General features: G+C 46.3%; 1 protein-coding gene across 1 annotated transcript in view; it reads left to right on the top strand.

Annotated features, from left to right (window-relative positions):
• Window positions 1–1,594: 1,594 nt before the first annotated feature.
• Window positions 1,595–7,881, top strand: part of SCRN1 (secernin 1) — a 61,592-nt gene continuing 55,305 nt past the window's right edge. The window contains exon 1 of the mRNA XM_014841047.3: window positions 1,595–1,866. The gene's annotated coding sequence lies outside the window, so the exon portion shown is untranslated. The remainder of the gene's footprint in view (window positions 1,867–7,881) is intronic.

Genomic DNA, 7,881 nt, shown 5'->3' with positions numbered 1-7,881 from the left:
CTCCCCCACCTCTGTCACCGTGAAACCAAAAATGTGTCCAGACATTGCCAAATGTCCCCTTGGAGAAAAATTGCCCCTTTTTAAGAGCCACTGATCTAAACATTCCAATTAAAAGGCAAAGAGTGTCTGACTGACTGAAAAGCAAGATCCAATTATATTCTGTCTAAAAAAGCAAAAAAGCAAAAAAGCCACTATAATGTAAAGACAGAGAAAAGTTGAAAGTAAAAGGACAGTTTCCTTCGTTGGATTAAATGCACAGTGAGGCCCCTTATTGCTCCAAGAATCTATATGACCACTGCTCTATTCGACAGTATCTGCACTGATTCCCTCAGCCCTCTCCCACTACCCATCACTCATGTGGCAAACGACAAGCACAGGGATAATATTCAAAAGACATGAGGAAAAAGTCTCCTTCCTTCCCCTGCATTCAGTCACCCATTCTCCTCCCTGGTGGCATCTACTAGTACAATTTCTTATATATTCTCCCAAGATATATTCTATGCATTGGCAAATATGAGTACAGGCATTTTATTTTCTTCCCACAAACAACACATTTACCCAGTGTTCTGCACTTGGTTCCCCCATTTAGCGCATTTAGCGTAGGGTGCAAATCCTTCATATCAGTACATAGAGATAGATCTCTTTTTTTGTTACAGCTGGATGGCATTCCATTGTATTGATGTGCTGTGATTTGTTTGAACAGTCCTCGGCTCATGGCTATTTGCTTCCCATTTTGCTAGCACAAATAATATAGCAATGGATGACCTTGTACTCATATCATTTCACACGTGTCAGTGTATCTGTAGGATAAATTCCAGAAGTGGAATCCTTGGGTCAAAGACTAAATAGGTATTTGTTATTTTGGGAGATACTGCCAAAGTGTCCTCCATGTTGGATATAAAACTTTTTGATTTTTGCTAATCTGACAGGTGGAAAATGCTACTTTGTATATTTAATTTGCATTTAAGTGAGCTTGAATATTTTTTCATGAGCCAAAGTGGTATTGCATTCGTTTTGCTGTGAACTGTCCATTCATACCCTTTGAGATGGTCTTTTCTTTTTGATTTATAAAAAAGACATGACTAATGGTCATGTCCTGACCAATGACCTTGACACCAGCATCAACACACCTGTCGCCTTATTAACCCAGGTATGAAATCTTCGCTTTGCTACTTGTTGTGTGACCTTGGGCAAGCTACTTAACCTCTTGGGGCTTCAGTGTCCAAGTTTTTGGCATAGGCTTATCAACATGGCGCACGACGGCACCTTTAAAACCAAGGAGTCGGCTTGGACATGTGAGTCAACAAAGTACAAGACACGTTTCTCCGCGGAGAAATTTTGCTTAGGCACGGAGGCCCGCACGTAGCAACCAAACGGCGGAGTCCGGGAGATGCGCCCAGAGCAAGTGGGGCCTGACTCCTTAAAGCCCGAGTTCTCCGTTTTGAGAGAGCCGCGACCCCGGCCGTGACCGACAATTAGAAATCGAGCAAAGAGGAGCCAATTTCTGCAGTGAGATTCGCCTCCTGGTCCCTCCTCCTGCTCCCAGGCGCCCTCCCCTACCAGGCCGAGCGCGGCGCTGCGGCCCCGGCAGCCCAGACGCGGCGGGTGCGGCTCGGCCCGGGGACCCCGGGTGGGGAGAGGCGGGGGTGGGCCCGGCGGTCACGTGAGCCGGGCCAGCTGTTAGCGGAGGGCGGCGGGCCAGAGCGCCAGGAGTCTGGGGAGGGGGAAGCGCCGGACGGCCGCCTCTGCCACTGCAGTTGCAGCCCCCGATGTCGCCGCAGTAATAGCGGCCGCAGCAACACCCGCACCCTCGGCGGCCGCAGGATCAGCACCGCAGAGCCGAGCCAGGAGCCCGCCACCCCGCAGGTGAGCCCCGGCGGGCACGACCGGGAACGCAGGGCGTCTGCAGCTGCTTCCCCGCGCGGGTTTCATCCCGATCCGCCATCGCCGTCCCCGTGCCTCGTCGCCTGCTGCTGTCCCTCCCAACCCGCGGGTACCGCTACCCCGGGTCGAATCCCGCGGGTGCAGACTTGGGCGGGCTGGGCTCCCTGGGGGTCAGGGGAGAGGTGGCCCTGGCCCAGGGTTGGGTGACTTGGGCTAGTAGGCTGCGGGGGCGCAGGAGAGGGACGCCCCATCTCGGGGAGCGGGCACTGCAGCCTGGTTGGAACCTGTCTCTGCTCTCCACACCCCTACCCCATCCTTCTCCCCACCTCCCTTTAACTCTCAAAACCCCTCAGGCTATGCTGCAGTTCCCCTTTTCCAGTATTGCGGTTTCCTGATATCCCAGTTGCTGGCCCGCTGGGGTGTGTCCCTTGTGCGCCCTCCACCCCCGCCACCCCTCGGGCCGCTCCGGCGCAGCGCGGGTGGTGGAGCGGGCCTGGCACCTTCGCGGGAGGTAACGCACCTGCCGCGCGGGCGGGCTCGCGCGAACATGGCTGCCTGGAGGGGCCCGCTGCCCTTGACCCGGCTCTGCCCCCACGTCCACCGGGTCCGCGATCCGACTTGTGTCCGGGGGACTGCCCTCCCCTTAAGGGCAAACGCACGGGCTGTAGCTCTGGTCTACGTGGGCCGCAGGACTTGACACAACTTCCCCTCAAGCCACACCCGGGGCGGGTCTTGGGGGTGGGGGGGTGTCAGGGCATGTTAACGCAATGGCGCCGGGGCGCTTATTGGTAAAAAGCACTCATGTCTTTAAGACGATTGTCCGCTTCAGTTTGCTTTTGCGTCCTCGGTTCGCTTGTCTGCCGGGGCGCCGATTATTGGGCGACATCACTCTTGAGGTCTGAGACGAGTGTGGTCTGCAAAGCAGGAGGGGCGCTTGAACTTTAGAAAATTGACGAGGACCCGGATTTAGAGCTTAAAAATGTCCATTATACCCAAGTGCGTCTAAGGAAGCTGTCATTTACCGTGACACAAAACTCACTTGCTAGAGTTCTGTTAAATCATACTGTCTTTCTGGATTTGCTGTTTAATTCTTGCTTGCAAGTGTCTTGAATTACGCTGGTGTCCAGCTTCCGCGTGGTGTGTGTGTGTGTGTGTCTGTGTGTGTGTGTGCGTGTGCCTACTGTGTTCCAAGCCTGCCCAGAAGATGCATCACTTGCAGAGGAAACCTATATTAATTCAAAATGGCAGCATGAAAAATCAGGCCAGACTGAAGCAGCACAGACCACAGCTAACATCAGCTGCCCCCTGACTTAAGCCGTGGTGAGGGAATCTTCGGGAGGGAAGGCTCTTCTGGGTGTGGCTGCAGCCAGCTCTTGGGGTAGGGAGTGATTCTTGCATCAGGCTAGAATACAGGGTGCTGTCGGGTCCTGGAGAGGTTCAGTGGGAAGTTTGGGGAGCTGTAATTATCTTCTCTAACTTATCAAAAGCTGATGCAAAGACCTAATTAAAACTCTCCGTGATTTTGGTCTGATTTTCTCCAGGCTCTGCTAAAGTCTATTTATGTGGCTGCTGATGTCTGTTTGATACGTAACTTCTGTGTTTTGTACCTACAAGTGGCTCATAAGAGATGAGTGTCTAGTGTAAACATCATCCAAGAATAGTACATATAACAAATACCACGTTCTTAGAGCAAATTTCCTTGGAAGAACTGATTTAGCACCATGAGCAAGCACCCAGGCACAAGAGAATGGTGAATTCTTGAAAGATGACGCATTTTAGGATTCTTTATTTTTTGAACAGCCTTTCTTTCCCGTTTCACTGCCGTGCTGCCAGCCATCTTCTCATTTAGGAAGGAGGAGTTGCATGAGGAGGCAAGTGTTTCAGGGATAATGGAATAGAGGAAGATTAGCGCAAAGGTCAGGAGTGGTGAGCCGGGAGCAGCCTGAGAGAGGTTGTCTGCTGTCAGCTCCCTTTTTACAGCCTGGGAGGCTGAATCCAGCAGGCTGAATGGACTGCGCCCAAGGTCATATAGCTGGTTGGCAGCTGGCAGTGAGGACCAAAATCCAGGTCTTATAACCCCCCATTTCAGGGTTCCACATGCCACCTTTCAAAGCCTGGGGGAAAAGGGCAAACCTGTCATTATTAGAGCATCTGGAAACCAAGCTGTGACATGAATTTTAAAATCTATAGGTATTTAAAGTAAGTGACTACACTTTAGTTTCCTGATTCAAGCCCATTTAACTTCTTAAACTGTGCCTACCTCCTGTTCCCATTTTCCAATGACTAGACTGCTTCTATATTTGAGAACCAGAAACATAATTTAGTCAAAATCTTTGAGGTGAGAAGTGCATTTTCTGATTAAAAAATGAGTTGCTCCTGTTTGTGGAGAATCATTAGGTCAATTTCTTTTTAAAAGAAACCAAAGTAGGACATATAATAGCTTTTGAATGTATCTAATTTTAAGTAAAAGTAAATATCAAGCCTATTTTAAAATAACTTTGAAGTAGCCCTGAAGAAAGAGGCTTCTTCTAGAATTTGAATTTGAATTCTCTGAGTCATATACCAGTAACCTCAAATCTACTAAAGCAGAACCAGAAATTGTACACACGTTGGTGTTTGTGCAGAGGTGGCGAAGATCTCGAGAATATTTCTTCTGGGTATTCTGTACCTTCAACCTGGTGATCTTCAGAAGAAGAAGGTGGGCAGGTTGTAGGGAACAAGGAGAATAATTTGAGATGGTAAAGCAGATAGGAGCTAGATGTGGATAGATATGTCAAAGTGAAGACATGCTGATGCCACGTGTGACATTTAAAAAAAATAACTTGCATTAGAGCATGAGTGTGCAGATTCATTTAAATTCCCCTGATATGCCAGATATTTTAAATCACAAGTTTTTAAAATACATAAACACATGCAATTTGTGTTTGTTGGAGAACAATCAAATGTATAGATAAGCCGAAGTTGTTTTTTTCTTTTTTTTTTTTTGAGGAAGATTAGCCCTGAGCTAACATCTGCTGCCAATCCTCTGCTCTTTGCTGAGGAAGACTGGCCCTGAGCTAACATCTGTGCCCATCCTCCTCTACTTTCTATGTGGGACGCCTACCACAACATGGCTTGCCAAGCGGTGCTACGTCTGCACCTGGGATCAGAACTGGTGAGCCCTGGGCCGCTGAAGTGGAACTTGCTAACTCAACTGCTGTGCCACTGGGCCAGCCCCAACCAAAGTTGTTTTTTAAAAATCACCCATGATCCCTTTATCCAGCAATAATCAGTCATTATGATCATTTTCATTGGAATAAGAGCCTAGGTCTGTGCTGTCCAGTTCAGTAGCCACTAGCCAGCAGCCACTAGCCAGTGGCTATTGAGCACTTGAAATATGGCTAGTCTGAATTGTGATATGTTGTGAGTATAAAATACACACCAGATCTCAAATATATGAAAAAAAAAGAATTTAAAATATCTCATTAACAATTTTTATATTGATTATATATTGAAGTAATATTTTGGACATATTGGATTTAAATAAAATATGTTATTAAAAATAGTTTCACCAGTTTCTCATTTTTTTAGACGTGACTACTAGAAAACATAAAATTGCATATGTGGTTGCATCTGTCTTCCATTATATTTCTGTTGGAATGTATTGGTCAAGATCATTAACAAAAAGGGGAGGTTGGTTGAGGTGTGTTATACTGACATAGACCTGGACATGTAAGGAGAGAGAAGATTGAACAGAAACTGGAGGGGAGATAGGATGGATGGAGAAGGATACAAGGAGCAGGTGCTGAGGGACACTTCATAGATGGAGAGAGTGAGTATGTGGTGGGCTGGGACTGCTGAATGATGAGACTTTATGAAGCAGAAAAAGCAGAGTGTGTGGTGTTCCCGGATTTGGAGTCAACAGAATTGGGGTTGGCAGGGGTTACGGTGATGAGACTAACCAGGGTGGTGAAAGGACAGCACGGACACAACTCCGCAGCACACTGGAAAGTCACTTCCACATTCTGATATGTCTGGTTTCACAAACATATCAAACACATCAAGGTAAGATGAATGCCTCTCATACAAAGAGAGGTTTCCAGGCTGCAGGTCCGGGGACCTTGGTCCTAGCTCTGGTTCTGTCTCTAATTAGGGATGTGACCTTGAGTAAGTCACTCATCAAGACTCTTATGATCTCCTTCTTAAAATGGGATAAACAAACACTGTCCACTGACTTTGCTGGGTGGTTTCCATGGGATGAAATATGGCATATTAAAAAACACAAGGGATTATTAGAATTTATATTAGCCTATTACAACACTGCACACTAAGGTAACTTTTTCTTCTACACTTGTGCATACGAGGACAACAACGAAAAGACTAGCCTTCCTCTGGTTCTACCAATATAAATGCTCAAAACTGTTACATTTTTGAGTAACAATATTTTTGGGGATTAGGAGTGAGTTAGCGATCTGGACAGATTTCTTCCCTCCTTTCCCCATCCTAAATAGTCAGTTATCCCGACACCATTTTTTGTTTAATACATCTTTTCACCTCGGTTTCAAATTCAGCCTTCATCATATACGAATTTCCTGCATTATATGAATATATTTCAGGAGCCTCTGTTCTATTAATCTGTCTATTCTTGCATCAGTATTAACTGTTTTAATTACTGAAACTTTGTAATGTGGTTTAATATCACGCAAGGTTAGTCTTTTGTCATTAGTTTTCATTTCTGAAACTTCTTGGGTACTCTCACATAGCCTTTCTAGATGAACTTCAGGACCCTTTTTGTCAGGTTATGTCCAAGACTGATTGCTGCCGAGTGACCCCGTGGATTATTAGGGGAGACTGACACCTCTGTATAGCATTGGATCTTCCCAGCAAGGAACAGGAATATCTCCCTGCTCTTCAGATCTTCTCCGATGTCCCCCAAAAGCCCTACAGTTTACTTCATTGAGGATTTGTACATCTCCTTCTAGTAAACTTACCAGCAAATGGGCAGAACGCCCATGAAGAAAACTACAGAACTCCAATGATGGACTTAGAGAAAAGCTCACGCCAACAAAGACTAGCCCTGCCTCTGGTTGGAAAGATGGAGGCAGGGCAGCCTGGTAGTTAAGAGTATTTTGGAGTTTGGGTTCCCACTCCACTACTTGCTTGTCATATGACCCTGGGGAAGACTTAACCACTCTTAACTTTTATATGTTATATATTTTTATATATTACTTAGCATGTTATTAAGCTCATAGTGAATGGTTAATATTCCAATACAAAATGTTAGATTTTATGATTTTGATTAATTTAGTTATCCCTGTCAAATGAATCTATAAAGCCAGTATAATTTCAATCACATGCCTAGAGGGACTCTGGAAACATTTTGCCAAATTTTTTAAACGTTCAGCTGGAGAAACAAATGGATGAAAGAGCCAAGAAATGTAGAAAAGAGTCGTTGGGATGAAGTAGGATCTGTATTCGCTTTTTCTCTGAGATAGATTGGCCACAACCCTCTAGCACTTTGTACCTACCCACTACCAGGTGATTGGCATATCCTTTTCCATCATTCTATGTGTCTCTTCTACCCTCACTCTCATACCTACCCCCAATCTGGGCCTTATATGGGATCTTCTCAGCAACTCTCAGGGGTGGTTTCAAAGCTCTTATCAGTGGAAGGAATGGCTAAGACCACCTGCTCCCATTCCTTTTGTGACAGGTAAGCTACCTGAAATCCAAGAAGGCAAGAAGTGATGTAGGTGTCAATCATATCTACGTGTCCTCCCTCCCTCAGTAGCTCCCAGCATCAACCCAGTCTGAGATGGTGGTGAGCTTAACCGGACGGAATGTCAGGTCACCCAGTGAGAGTGACTGAAAGGGGAGAGAGCTGGGGGTCTTCCAACTTGAGTCTCACTTGAAGCAGAGGGAAAGAGCTGGAGATGGTTAATGTTCGCTTCTTCGTGTGTTCTTAATGGTTATATATTTAACCTAAATCTCTCAGTGCTTAATCTACTCCCCTAAGGT

The sequence above is a fragment of the Equus asinus genome, chromosome 1 (assembly GCF_041296235.1).
Source record: "Equus asinus isolate D_3611 breed Donkey chromosome 1, EquAss-T2T_v2, whole genome shotgun sequence".
NCBI lineage: Eukaryota > Metazoa > Chordata > Mammalia > Perissodactyla > Equidae > Equus > Equus asinus.
The sequence above is the reverse complement of the archived record's forward strand: the minus strand, read 5'-3'. Positions and strand labels throughout refer to the sequence as shown.